Below are 15,319 nucleotides of genomic sequence, written 5' to 3' on the forward strand. Positions count from 1 at the left end.
GCCATCATGCTGACTGGGGAATTCTGGGAGCTGAAGTTCACACACCTTGAAATTGCTGAGGTTGAGAAAGACTGGCATGAAGGATGGAAGAAATATTGAGAGTGTGAATCTTTGCTGATCTGTGGCAGAGCTGCAGAACCCTTAAGTTATTGCTCCAATAACTGGAGTTTCCAGTGCTGTGAGTGGTTAAAAAGGAGAGCCCAGGAAATCACCATGTAAGCCATTCTATAGGTGAACAGCAGGCAGAGCTGGGGTGGTGGTGGAGTTAAACACATCATAAGTCTAGAGTCCTTGTGTTGCCACAAGAGATCCAAGTCCAGCTGCCCTTGAATTCTGTTGACCTTTATCTGGTGCCAATTTAGTGCTGACTGTTAATTAATTAGATTCTTGGATATAGGTTTGAATAAATCTTCTATGCTGCAACTTTGTGAATGTTCCTAATTCTTTTCATCTGATCCATCCCCAACAAAATAAATACTTGTCATTTGCTATTGTAGACCAAGAGGAATGGCATCTGTGTCTATCTGTTTGCTCCCCACAAGGTCTAGAATTAAAAAATCTTCTATGAATGTCTACCCAAATTCCTTAGGATATCAGAGAAGCATTAGATCATTCATCTCTATGATTATAATGAGTATACCATATTCATTGCTCATTGTATTTACCTTTTGATAAATGACAATTGAACCCAATGGCCAACATTTAGGTATCATTTGTTCCACAGCATGTCTTAGATCTGATGTCTCTAATGCATTTGCCCATAGATTAACATTGCCTTTCCCTAAAATTGCATAGAATTATATTTTTTATAAGGAAATGACCTCAACCAGTTAATGGTTCAAATTCATTACCTTGCTAGAATCAGGTATCTTCCAAATGGATGGCAGCTTCTTTCAACTAGCTAAATACAAAGTATTTTAGGAATTGTAGCTCCAAATATATAAAGATTATTAATGCCCCTGCCTTAGAGTATTCCTCTGAAGATTTGTAGTATGCAGGGTTTCTATTACAGTAGTTAAGAATACCTTGATGGAAAGGTATCCGAGAAGACAAAAAGCTTAAAAACTATGCAAGTACATGTTACAAGGCCAGTCTTTACATATGTGATTGCACATGGAAACTAACCAAAATTGCAAGTCATGTATTTTTCAGGGATCTCAATACTGGTGAAAGCTTTGGTGTTGTGTGGCCAACAGTATAACCGAACAATACCAAAAAGTGTAACCGATACCTTTAAATCTCACCAGTTCTTTTTCTTCTTAATATTATATTATTGCAACATATTTTGTGAATCTGGTTTTTAACCTCACTTTTTCTAATATAAAATAAGTGGGAAGTTCTTCAGTCAATGATAAGCATAAGAACTAGTTATTAAAGAGATAACATGTGAAGTTTTTCATAAGCTCTGCCAGAAAGAGCAAATCTATTTCTTAGGTAAGAATCCAAGATAATCCTGCGCGCCTCTACCATGTGCTATTTATTGTAGGACTCAAGACAAAAGTTTTGTTTGAATCGTGTTCTTTCCTTGACTTGAAATAATTCAATTTAATTTAGTAGAAATGCAAAATTGAGTCATAAGGAAATGATATCAGCCATGATGGCGCAGTGGTTAGAATGCAATACTGCAAGCTACTTCTGCTGACTGCTGACTGCCTTCAATATGGCAGATCGAATCTCACCTGCTCAAAGTTGACTCAACCTTCCATCCTTTTGAGGTGGGTAAAATGGAGACCCAGACTGTTGGGGGCAATATGCTGACTCTGTAAACTGCTTAGAGAGGGCTGTAAAAGCACTGTGAAGCGATATATAAGTCTAAGTGCTATTGCTGTTGCTATATTATTCAAAAAATCTGTTTTCCTTCTTGTGTTTGATTCCCTCCCCAAAGTCAAGCAGAGCCTCATAATAAAAGAAAAGCTTGAGATGGTCAGCACCGGCAATAAGGAAGTATTTTGAAGGTCTCAGATTAGATATTTTTCTTACTAAACATGTGTTAATAAAAAGGATATGCTACCTAGTTCAAATGTTAATTTATATCGCTAGTCCATGTATAAAATGCCATGCGCTAAATAATAAATATGCTGCCTCAGTGGTGAAATCCAATTTTTTTTTACTACCGGTTCTGTGGGCGTGGCTTGGTGGGCATGGTGTGGCTTGGTGGGAATAGCAGGGGAAGTGTCGTGTCCCACTCCTCTGCTGATGGCCGGGTCAGGGAAATGCGAATCAGGTGTGCCTCTGCAGCTCTGCCAAAGTCCTAGCAAAGTCCTCAGGGCAGGCAGGAGACCAGAAAGTGACTTCAGCAAGATATGTTTAGACTTTGCCTGACTCAGAGACTGCCAGAAAGCAGATCCTTTATATAGGCCATGGGGTGTGGCTCCATGACTCAGCACTTATCCAGGCCTGCCCCTCCCTTCCTTCTGTTGCCTCCGCCTATCAAGTCTTCTGATGCGAAGGTCACTCCAGTCTGCAGCTGTTGGTAATAGACCTTCCTCAGGCTCACATGCTGTGGAGGAGGGGGAGGGGTCTAGTTGCTCCGTTTGCCTGGGCATGGAGCCAGGGCTGGGGCCGGGAGGCATACTAGAACATTCCTCCGTGTTCGGAAGTAGATAAGAAGACCCCGGCTGAGATGAGATTGGACGAGACACAACAGGAAGAATATTGCAAAATCTCCATTTCCACACCACTCTGGGGCCAGCCAGAGGTGGTATTTGCTGGTTCTCCAAACTGCTCAAAATTTCCGCTACCGGTTCTCCAGAACCTGTCAGATTTCACCCCACACTGCCTCATTTTTTCCCCCTGTATTTTCTTGAACCTTGAAGAATATCACTGCATGGTTTTGTAGAAAGCTTAAACAAAGAAAGCTTTACTGTTTTGGAAATATTAAGACCCTTTGGAGTGACATTATTTGTATTGCATTCCCCGAGTCCCCTTCTTAGTATAACTTTAAATACAAATTTAAGAGAAAAATATTTTTTAAAGAAACAGCAAAAGGATGTTTAGAGTGTTTATTTTGGAAAGTGAAAAACATACTAAGGGTCCTAATAAATTATACATGCACACACACACATATTTATACACATACATACATACAATAATAAAAGTCCTAAAATGTTAAAGCTATAAAATAGAAATGCTAAGAACAGTCAACTAACCGAATATCCAAGAGAAAAGATTGAATAATTGATGAGCTAACCGTTTTCTTAAACAATTGTTTTAAGTAATTTTCAGAAGTGAATAGGATAGCAGCTGATTGAAGCTGAGGAGCAAAACGTTCTTTAATTCTAGTTCTCTGATAGAAAACTATCTGCATACCTTATGGAAATGGGAAACAAGTTGCAGGTTCTCCTAGGAGGTCCACATTGAATGGGTTGGACGGCGAAAGTAAATTCAGAGATAGGGAGAGCTGAGACAGATGTGTTTAAATGTCAAAACCAGCTCATCGAGTTGCACCTGAAAGTTCAGAGGAAACCCGTGCGAAGTCTGGAACACATCTGTGAGATACTTGTGTCAGCAATAGTTGTGTTCAAAAGAGAAGTCACTGTGTTCTGGACTAATTGTAGCTTCCCAGAGGCAGTCCAAACAGCTTGCGTTAGAGTAGTCTAGATGGGTGATAATAAGAACATGAACCACTGTTGCAAGAGAGTCACCTGTTCCAATTAAAGATACAACTGGTGCACTAGCTGAAGGCTGGCCTCTCTCTGGCCACAGTTTCCATTTGTCCACATTTGTAGCTGCAAGTGTAGGAGAAGCTCTAAATTAGAAGCAGCCCAACGGAATCAAGAGATACAATTAGTGAGGTCAGGAATCTGCAGTGAACAGGCAATAACTTCATTTTGCTGTAATTCAACTTCAGTCTGTTTTGTCTCATCCAAACTCTCAGACATCAGGGCAAGACTTTGGCAGTGTCTCTTGCTGCAGACAAGCTATTTGGTCTCTGTCACTATGTCCAAGCTCCCAAATCTCACACATAAGCTACTTGGAAGGATTTCACAAACAGGAGGATTTCAACTAGATCATGCATATGATTTTCTCTACAACTTTGATAATGAACCATATTGTAAGAGTAAAGAGGACTGAAGCAGGACGATGAGCAAAACTTTGCCAGGAAGTTTCCCATAGAGAAGTTTTCTCTGAGTGTCTTCTGGAGGTATTAAAGTATCTTCGCTCCAAACTAGTAATTTTCAAGCTAATTGGCAGTAATGGGCGTTGTACCCAATGTATCCAGAGGCCACTAGGTTGATCATTATCTTCAAAGCGCTCCATGGCATAGGGCTGGGTTACTTATGGGACCGTCTGCTGCCACTGATTGCCTCTCACCGACCCGTGCGCTCTCACAGGGAGGGACTCCTCAGGGTGCTGTCAGCCAGGCAGGGCCGACTGGCGACACCCAGGGGAAGGGCCTTTTCTGTGGGGGCTCCCACCCTCTGGAACGAACTTCCCCCAGGACTTCGCCAACTTCCTGACCTTCAAACCTTCCGCCGTGAGCTTAAGACACATCTATTTATTTGCGCAGGACTGGACTAGAATTTTTAAATTTTGAATTTGGTCTTAATGGGGTTTTATTATTTGTATTTCTATTTTAAATATTCGGCCGTATTTAATACGTTTTTTAATTGTTGTTTTATCCTGTATTTATATGTATGTTTTATTCTGGCTGTAAACCGCCCTGAGTCCCTAGGGAGATAGGGCGGTATAAAAATGTGAAAAATAAATAAATAAATAAAATAAATAAAGAGGAATGCAATCTGTGCACATGCGCCATATTTTGTGTATGGGTCTTTGTAATAGGCATATCCTCTCTAACACATGGCCTCTACTGCCATAGAAATCAGAGTTAGTTATCTTTACAAACTGAATGAGTGGACTTTTTTTTTAACACGACTCATTGGAGGACTGCAATCCTTTTTTTTCCTATGAAAAACATATATATTCCTAGCTATTGTAGGAGAAGAGCAGGCTGAGCCTCTGGGGTGGAGTCAAGAGAGGACTCAGCCTAGAGTTCTTACATAGCCATAAATACTCCAAGTCCAACCCCTCTTGAATTCTTGCCTAACGCCAATTTAGTGCAATGTGTTGACTAGATTCTTCTATACAAGCTTGAGCAATAAATCGCCTGGATTACTGCAATGCTCTCTACATGGGGCTCCCCTTGAAGGGCATCCGGAGACTACAGTTAGTCCAGAATGCGGCTGCGCGGGTGATAGATGGAGCCCCTCGTGGCTCCCATATAACACCCATCCTGCGCAGACTGCACTGGCTTCCTGTGGCCTTCCGGGTGCGCTTCAAGGTTTTGGTGACCACCTTTAAAGCGCTCCATGGCATTGGGCCGGGTTACTTACGGGACTGCCTACTGCGACCGAATACCTCCCACCGTCCCGTGCGCTCTCACAGAGAGGGACTCCTCAGGGTGCCGTCAGCGAGGCAATGTCGTCTGGCGACGCCCAGGGGAAGGGCCTTCTCTGTGGGGGCTCCCACCCTCTGGAACGATCTACCCCCCGGACTTCGTCAGCTCTCGGACCTACGGACCTTCCGCCGCGGGCTTAAAACATACCTATTTAATTGTGCAGGACTGAGCTAGTTTTTAAATTTTGGGGTTTTAAACTGGGTTTTACTTTCATTTTTTAACTTTTAATTTGACGGGCGTTAGAATAAGTTTTTTAAATGTTTTTATATTGTATCTATATTGTATTTATTTGTTTTTAATGCCTGTAAACCGCCCTGAGTCCCTTGGGAGATAGGGCGGTATATAAATACGATTAAATAAATAAATAAATAAATAAATCTGAACTAGAAATTTCATGTTAGCGAGATTCTTTACACCTGACACTATCATTTTTTGGTGTAAATGCTTTAATTAAAGTTTTACAAAGAGATGTAGAATATATCATTTTTAGAACAGGTATTCCATAAGAGTACAAAAAAGACCCTGGTATTTTAATAAGTCTTAGAGGTGCCTATAGATGTTTGATACTTGCCTGTAGTATATATGCTGAACATATATTTAATTGAAACTTATCCTAAAGTTGTTTATCCTACCCTTATACACTTATCCTACCCTTATAAATAAACTTATCCTACTCTTCTAAGGTTGAATTAGAAAGGAAAAGGTTAATTTATAAATAATCACTAATCTGTGAAAAAGCTGAGTAAACATTTCTTCAACAAGCATCAAACAATATAAGTATTTTTATGACTATTCTGGGAGAGGTGGCAATTCTGATTTCTTACTGAATCAGGTGGTAAGTCATAATGCTAAACTCCAACAAAAACTCCTGGCCCAAGGGCCGGATGTGTCATGCACTGGCCACTCCCATCAGGGGTGGGTTCTAAATTTTTTTACTACCAGTTCTGTGGGCAATGGCTTATTTTGTGGGCGTGGCTTGATGGTCATGTGACAGTGGGTGTTGCTTGATGGTCATATGACTAGGTAGGCGTGGCCAACTCAATGTCTCATGTCAAGGGGTACCTCGCCTGGCCCCTCCCCTCCCAGCCATTCCTTGTCACACCCAGCCTCAACGTATCTATAGTTCTGCAAAAATGTTGTTCATCTTTTTTCAACTTTATTATCTACGTACTATAGATCAGGGGTCTCCAACCTTGGCCACTTTAAGACTTATGGACTTCAACTCCCAGAATTCCTCAGCCAGCTTTGCTGTCTTAAAGTTAGAGACCTTTGCTATAGATGCACTTTCATGGACCACTGAAAGGAGGATATGGCTCACATGCGTTGCCCAAAAGTGTGATAGGCAACAGGCTTTTAAGGGGCTGCTAGAAATAAGGGGGTGGGCAAAGTATTTTCCAAAGCACCAGAAGGTAAAACAAGAAGCAATGGATGGAAACTCAACAAAGAGAGAAGCAACCTAAAACTAAGGACAAACTTCCTGACAGTGTGAACCTATATAGGTTTCAGTCATAATTTCACATATAAAATAGCCATTCATGTAATACAACCTGCATATTGTTCAAAACAGTCATTAGTATTATGGCTGATGTTTGACAGCAAGCCTAAAATCCCCATTCCCTCCCCACTCCAGCGGAAGGTTACTTCAAAATCCCCATTTCCTCCCACCCCACTAATCTGTTCTGGGGAGGAATCAAACTCCCCCCTTCTTTGGGTTCACAACCCCTAGTGATCACAGAAAAGGAAGTGCAGGACCTATTTCACAGACAAAAGCCAGGAAAAGCGCCAGGCCCAGACAAGATAACTCCTTCTTGCTTAAAAGTCTGTGCTGACCAATTGGCCCCCATCTTCACCCATATTTTCAATAAATCACTAGAGATGTGCTATGTTCCTTCTTGCTTCAAACGCTCTACCATCATCCCAGTGCCAAAGAAGCCCACCATCAAGGAACTGAATGACTACAGACCAGTTGCTCTAACATCTGTAGTCATGAAAACCTTTGAAAGGCTAGTGCTTTCCTACCTGAAAACCATCACGAATCCGCTTTTAGACCCCTTGCAATTTGCATACCGAGCAAATAGATCAACAGATGATGCTGATAATATGGCTCTGCACTACATCCTACAACATCTTGAGTCTCCAAAGACCTATGCAAGGGTCCTTTTGTAGACTTTAGTTCAGCATTCAATACCATCATTCCAGACATTCTTCTAACTAAGCTAAACCAGCTACAGGTACGGAACAGACTTGTAAGTGGATCACAAGCTTCCTAACAAACAGGAAGCAGCAGGTGAAGCTAAGCAAGATCACATCAAATACCTGTACAATTAGCACAGGGCCCCCCCAAGGCTGTGTGCTCTCCCCACTTCTCTTCTCTCTGTATACCAATGACTGCATCTCCAATGATCCATTTGTTAAGCTACTGAAGTTCGCAGATGACACAACAGTGATTGGTCTCATTCGAGACAATGACGAATCCGCATATAGACGAGAGGTCGAACGACTAGCCTTGTGGTGCAACCAAAACAATCTGGAACTGAACACACTCAAAACCGTAGAAATGGTGGTAGACTTTAGGAAAACCCTTCCATACTTCCACCTCTCACAATACTTGACAACACAGTATCAACAGTAGAAACCTTCAAATTTCTGGGTTCTATCATATCGCAAGATCTCAAATGGACAGCTAACATCAAAACATCATTAAAAAGGACAACAAAGAATGTTCTTTCTGCGCCAACTCAGTAAGCTCAAACTGCCCAAGGAGCTGCTGATCCAGTTCTACAGAGGAATTATTGAGTCTGTCATTTGCACCTCTATAACTGTCTGGTTCGGTTCTGCAACCCAACAAGAAAAACACAGACTTCAGAGGATAATTAGAACTGCAGAAAAAATAATTGCTACCAACTTGCCTTCCATTGAGGACCTGTATACTGCACGAATCAAGAAGAGGCCGTGAAAATATTTGCAGATCCCTCGCATCCTGGACATAAACTGTTTCAACTCCTACCCTCAAAACGACGCTATAGAGCACTGCACACCAGAACAACTAGACACAAGAACAGTTTTTTCCCGAAGGCCATCACTCTGCTAAACAAATAATTCCCTCAACACTGTCAGACTATTTACTGAATCTGCACTACTATTAATCGTTTCATAGTTCCCATCACCAATCTCTTTCCACTTATGACTGTATGACTATAACTTGTTGCTGGCAATCCTTATGATTTATATTGATATATTGATCATCAATTGTGTTGTAAATGTTGTACCTTGATGAACGTATCTTTTCTTTTATGTACACTGAGAGCATATGCACCAAGACAAATTCCTTGTGTGTCCAATCACACTTGGCCAATAAAATTCTATTCTATTCTATTCTTCATTTCCCAAATAAAATATCCAAGATAATTAAGGAATAATCAAGCTGCTAACAAGGAACCTGCCTGGAATTCCACATTCCTGCCAGCTGCATAAAGGAAACTTTGTAAACAGAAAACAGCGTGCTTAGAGATCATAGAAAGTGGAAGCCGGAAGTTCGGCTCCATTTACAAGCAGGCAGAAAACTCATTCAAGACAAGATACTTCACAATGGAAATCGCCCAAACCTTTTTAGAAACACAAAGCCCATGTTGCACAAACCCCAAAACTTCAAAAACATTGAACCATATAAGAATTCCTCCTCTTATCCAATTTGTTGTTCAGCTGACCCAGAAAGGAGCTTCCAGCTCTGTCAATTTAAAACGACAGCATTCCCCCCCCTTCTTCTTCGCCAAGCGATCTCCTGGCTGAGAAGGGAGCCGATCAGTTGGGAGGCTTCTTGGCTTCTCAATTTAAAGGAACGGTGTCTTGTTTATTTTTCTCTCTTCTTCGACAAGTGAGTCTTGATTTTTTCCTTCTAGCTGATCAGCTGGGAGTCGGGAGGCAGCAATAGATTGGGGACGGGGCCAGGCAGAATTTTTACTACCGGTTCTCCGAACTACTCAAAATGTTTACTACCGGTTCTTGCGAACTGGGGAGAACCGGTAGCAACCCACTACTGATGCCCATGCCAGGTTTAGTGAAGGGGGAAATACATCACGTGACTCTGCCATGACGACGTGAGTTTGACACCCTTGTTCTAAACTGTCACCTGCTTTTCCTTGTGTTAAAATGTGGAGAGAAAGATTGCTCTTATCTTGGGTCCGTTTGTGAGTCCATTGGTCCTGTTTCTCTCAAGAAGAAATAATGTTTTCATCTGTTTGGGCATCACTAGGATTCTTAAGGTTGTATTGAAAGGTTGTACATGTTCAGGTCAGCCTTCCTCTTCATTTAGTTTATTTAATTATCTATAAACCATTTGAAAGGGAGAGATATAGCTAAAATCACCCCCAAAATGAAATCTAATAATTAAGTATTGAAATTCAGTGCAGTGGGCCAGTTGATCCAAGCTGGGCAAACAGAATTATTTTAGCCTCTCATCAAAATGACCACTATACTTTTTTATCAGGAAGGAAGTATTCCAGACAACATCTTAAGATCCTCTTCCACGGATCACACCAAAGAACAGGCTAGGTCAGGGGTGAAATGCTACCGGTTCGGACTGGTTCAGCCAAACCAGTAGCGATGGCGGTGGGTGGTTCGGAGAACTGGTAGCAAAGGCTCCCCCCACCCACTCAGTCATCCTGTTTTAACCAGGAAGTAACCTGTTTTTTACCCTCTATGCATGCACAGAAGAGTTTGCACATGCGCAGAGGGTCTGCGCATGCACATGATACACACACAAGCAGTGCGTGCACTCCTGAACTGGTAAGGAATGTAAGTAGATTTCACCCCGGCCTAGGTCAATGAGAAGTCTTCCTTCAGATATTTGTGCTATAAAGCAGCAATCCCCAACCGTTCCAGCTTTGCGGAACAGCGCGGGGTGGAGAGGAAATGACTATGCACTAGCAATGGGTGAGCACATGTGTGCGCATACCTGCAGCTCTCACAAATGGAGTTGTGCGCACACTCATCCACTGCTTACGCAAGTGGAGCTATGCAAACATCCATGCTCACACCGCATCTGTGGCCTCTTTCCCATGGCCCAGGGATTGGGGATCCCTGCTATAAAGCATCAATAACTGGTCAGCACTAAATAGGCTACTGCTGGAATCACAAGACTGCAGCAGCTTTTAGCAGCTACTTTTTGTTCTAGTTGATGTTTCGAAGATACCTTACACACTCATCACACGGAAAGGTCATATAATTTGGATATTTTCATCATTACAGCTCAAAAATTATATTTGAATTGTGTTCCTGAAAGAGCTGTTGCTTTTCACTGCCACCTAATCCTGATCTTTCACTTCAGCCCTTGGCTCACTGGTTGGCCATGCTGCCTTCAAATGGCATAATGACAGGAAGGGACCACTCACCCTTAACTAATTAGCAGGGAAATTTGGCATTCACTGTTCATATCACGTCTAGCATTCATACACACCGTTAGGCACAGGAACCCAGCTGGCATCGCTGAAGTTTGAGAGCTGTTGAAGGAATGTATTTTTTGTCTCTGAATGCATCAGCCATAAGACTCCAGTCAAGTTTTCAACTCTTAAATGGAGGCATTCCCGAATACAAAGAAAGATCTATTTTTGGCCGGACGTACAAAAATGGAATTTGCCACAAAAAATGTACAAAGAGAGGTCTGGGGTGGTGGATGGTTTTTCTTTTTCTTTTTTCTTTTGCACAAAGGATACAATTAAATGGTCAAGTTTCATGCGTACTAAATAAAGCCCATGTAACCAAATGAATCAGTACTGCAGAAAGGCAAATGAACAAACAGTGCTTGATTTAAATTTGTAGCTACACAGCTTTAAGTGCTGTAATGATGGAGAACTGTGCCACACAACTCATTAACCCATTTGTAAATAGAAGCGTCTTATTGGGCTTGTGTCTGGAATTGTAATGAAAAGCAGAGAAGTGCTCTTTGGTAAGAGGGACTTAGTTAATGCGATCCTTTATGGAAGCGTAAGGATACATTCGGAGTCCATAACCGAATGATTAAAGAACTATGGTGAACAGCTCTACAATTTTAATGCATCGATCTTGTTTTATTGCTTAGAAAACTCCCTTATTTTGGTATTCTGCGTATTTATCTGCCCCTTTTCTGCCTACATCAGCCTTCTGCATTGCGCTGCTTTCCAGATACATGGTATTTCAACTCCCATAATACCCAGCCAGCATGGTTATTATGTTTGCATCGTCATTCTGCATGCTGTTCCTTATGGTTTTTAACTCCGTATTTTCCTAGCGCATTAAATGTCCCTCCCCCCACAATAGCATGGTATTTTAACTTTATGTCTTCCCACCTCATCAATCAAGAGTGTCCATTTTAATGGTTCTGTAATGCTACAGTTATTTATTGGGCCCATGTCTCTTTACTCAAGAGGATCATGGCAGCATACACTAAATTGGTTCTCTTTACTGCTTGAAGTAGGTTAACCAAGCAGAATTTTAACTCAGCTTTTCCGCTTGCCCCAAATCCCAGTATAATATTCTAGCCAACATCTCATATAGTCCAGCATTTTGGTAGAATATCTCCATGAAATCTTGTCATAAAAGAAAATAGCATCCTTGATTTTTTTTTCAGTGGAGATGTTGAATTCTGTAACCAATATGATTGAGGAGTTAGAGGACTGGGCTGGGACTAAGAATTTCTGGGCCAAATCTCAAGTTGACAATGAAATTGCCAGGGAGTTCTTGGGATAGCCATACTCACAGCTTGTTGTTATGAAGATTAAAATTACAGGGCTGATATTAGTACCTATATAAGAGAATTTTTGTAGCTCAGAACTGAACTGTGGGATCTGTGGTACTCTCTGAACTTGGTTGTTTCCTTGCAGACATTTCATATCCCAACTAGGTAACGTCATCAATGTTATTGATGGTGCTTTTTCAAGAGGCAACTGGACTTTCTGGTTTTTCTTTGAAGACATTTCGCTTCTCATCCAAGAATCTTCTTCAGCTCCCAAAAGCCAAAGAAGCTTCTTGGAGGAGAAGTGAAACTTCTTCAAGGAAAACCAGAAAAGGGCCTCCAGTGGCTCAGCAGACTAAGTCTGTCTGTTATTAACACAGCTGCTTGCAATTACTGCAAGTTCAAGTCCCACCAGGCCCAAGGTTGACTCAGCCTTCCATCCTTTATAAGGTAGGTAAAATGAGGACCCAGATTGTTGGGGGCAATAAAAGTTGACTTTGTATATAATATACAAATGGATGAAGACTATTGCTTAACACAGTGTAAGCCGTCCTGAGTCTTCGGAGAAGGGCGGGATATAAATTCAAATTTTAAAAAAAATGCAGTTGCCCCTTGAAAAAAGTACCTTTTGGACAACCATGACCTGGATGACTGAGAATCTCTATAGACGTTCATCAGTGTTAGATGATGATGCACTGATGATGTTACATCAGTGGTTAATGAAACATCTGCAAAGAAACAACCAAGTTCAGAAAGCACCAAGGACCCCATAGCTGACAATAGTGGCTGCGGGGAGGTCAAGGATAGAAATGACAAAATGCTGGTTGAGATGTTCCAATGCAAAATCCATCCTTGATATATGTGCACGTGATGTCATGATACAGGTACAAAAGGCTGCTTTGCATTTTGCAAAATTTGCATTGCAACATCATGACATATTTAATTATTTTTTAAAAAAAGTTGGCAACATTGGAAACATCTATCTTTGTATGCTATACACACAACTATTTTAAAAAACCCACTATCTTCATTCTTTAACTGTTGGAAGTGTTATAAAATATAATTCACGTAATTGTTTAGGAGAAATATTACCTCTTTGTGATAAGAGGATCAAAGCTGAGGTGAACTTCTAGCTGAAATGTATAAAATACTTAGTTCTTCGACATGAAACTCAATCAAGCATTGTCATTATCTCAGATCAATCCATTGCTTGATGAAAATCTCTTCACTGATGGTTACCAATAAAAGTCTATCATGCTGGTCCAATGTGAGTTGATATTTTTGTACTTGAAAAGAGATGAAAAAGATTGATTGGGCCAAAGCTAGGCTTCCATGTCTAAGGGTGGCCTATAACTTGGGCCTTCCTTCAATTACTCCACCTTCTTAACCAAAACACCATACTGGTTTTCATGAACATTCACTAATATAGTGTTTTAGTTTTCTACTATTTCAAATTACTGACAAGTAGGCACATTACAAATAATTGTAGTAAATTACAATTTACTACATTACACATTACAAATAATTGTAGTAAATATATGAAGAAAAACAATAAAATAAATATATGCATTAGCTGACCAGACAATTGCTACAATAGAATCTGTTTTTTAAGTGTTAAGTTATGCAGGTTGATCCTTATAGTGCCAGATCTGATGAGAAATGCTAGCTTTTCAAAGGGTATCACAATAAATTTCAAATTTCAAATCTTTATTGTCAGTGCACAACATATGTACAATGAGATTGGTTGAGCTCCTTCAGTGCAGCCCCCCTGAAGATATCACATCTCAAACAAAGAGCACTGAATGTTTCTCCATTTACAAGAAACGAAGAAGTTTCACAACTATAAATGGTCCAGCTTTCCAAGATATAAATTCTGTTGTGAGGTGGAATACTATGTTTGTGAATTGACTTCAAGGTAATGCCATGTGAATATGTGCTGATGTATTATCCTCTATACTTATCTAATTTATTTATTATTCACATTTGTATAACTCCTGACCACACACAACTCCAATTTAATTTCCTCCTCCTTGTTTAAAAGTTGAGTGAATATATATAGTAGGTGTTGCACAATTAAGTCCAAAATTTATGTTGCTAAGCGAGACGGTTGTTAAGTGAATTTGCCCCATTTTACAATCTTTCTTGATACAGCTGTTAAGTGAATTACTACAGTTGTTGAAAGACGGTTGCTAAGTGAATCTGGATTCCATTGACTACCAGAAGGTTGCAGAAGGTGATCACATGACCCTGGGACACTGTAACCATCATAAATATGAACCAGTTACCAAGCATCCGAATTTTGATCACATGACCATGCTGCAATAGTCGTGTGAAAAACAGTCATAAGTCGCTTTTTTGGCACCGTTGTAACTTTGAACGGTCACTAAATGAACAGTTGAGGACTACCTGTATACGATTTCAGTTGGGGCTGTACAGATGAATTAAAGAAATTTGATTTCTGTTGAATGCTTTCAACTAGAAAGGAATTTTGGAAACAGGGAATGTTTTAGTAGTCTACTTCAATCTTTTGGTGACAATGAAACATACAACTGAAACAAATTTGTTTCAGCCTTTTGCATGAAAACAACAAAATGGATTTTTTTTCTCCACAGATTTCATTTTGCTTTGCAGTCTAATTAGGCAGCTACCTGATGATGGGACATCAAAGTACCACATGCAGTTTTTAATAGCACTAACATATGAGTGGCTGTAGCATTAAGATGAGTTGCAGTTGTCATGCTTTACTTTTACTGGGCCGCGGTGTGGCTCAGGCTGTAAGAAGCCTGTTATTAAACACAGCTGCCTGCAATTACTGCAGGTTCTAGTCCCACCAGGTCCAAGGTTGACTCAGCCTTCCATCCTTTATAAGGTAGGTAAAATGAGGACCCAGATTGTTGGGGGGGCAATAAGTTGACTTTGTATATAAATATACAAATAGAATGAGACTATTGCCTTACACAATGTAAGCCGCCCTGAGTCTTCGGAGAAGGACGGGATATAAATGTAAAAAAAAAAAAAAAAACCTTTTGGCGGTGGGATCACTCCCACTGGATTTCCAATTCCCAGAAGGTTTCTGAAGGCCAAAGTAGGCAACTGTAAACACTTACTGTTGGTGAAGTGACTAAATTGATATATAAAGATGTGTTTTTGTATATGTGTGCTGTGTGTCAGGAAAGACAGAAAAGGCAAAAACCAGCCACAGTCTAAAT

Source organism: Ahaetulla prasina, chromosome 3, assembly GCF_028640845.1.
Source record: "Ahaetulla prasina isolate Xishuangbanna chromosome 3, ASM2864084v1, whole genome shotgun sequence".
Classification (NCBI taxonomy): Eukaryota; Metazoa; Chordata; class Lepidosauria; order Squamata; family Colubridae; genus Ahaetulla; species Ahaetulla prasina.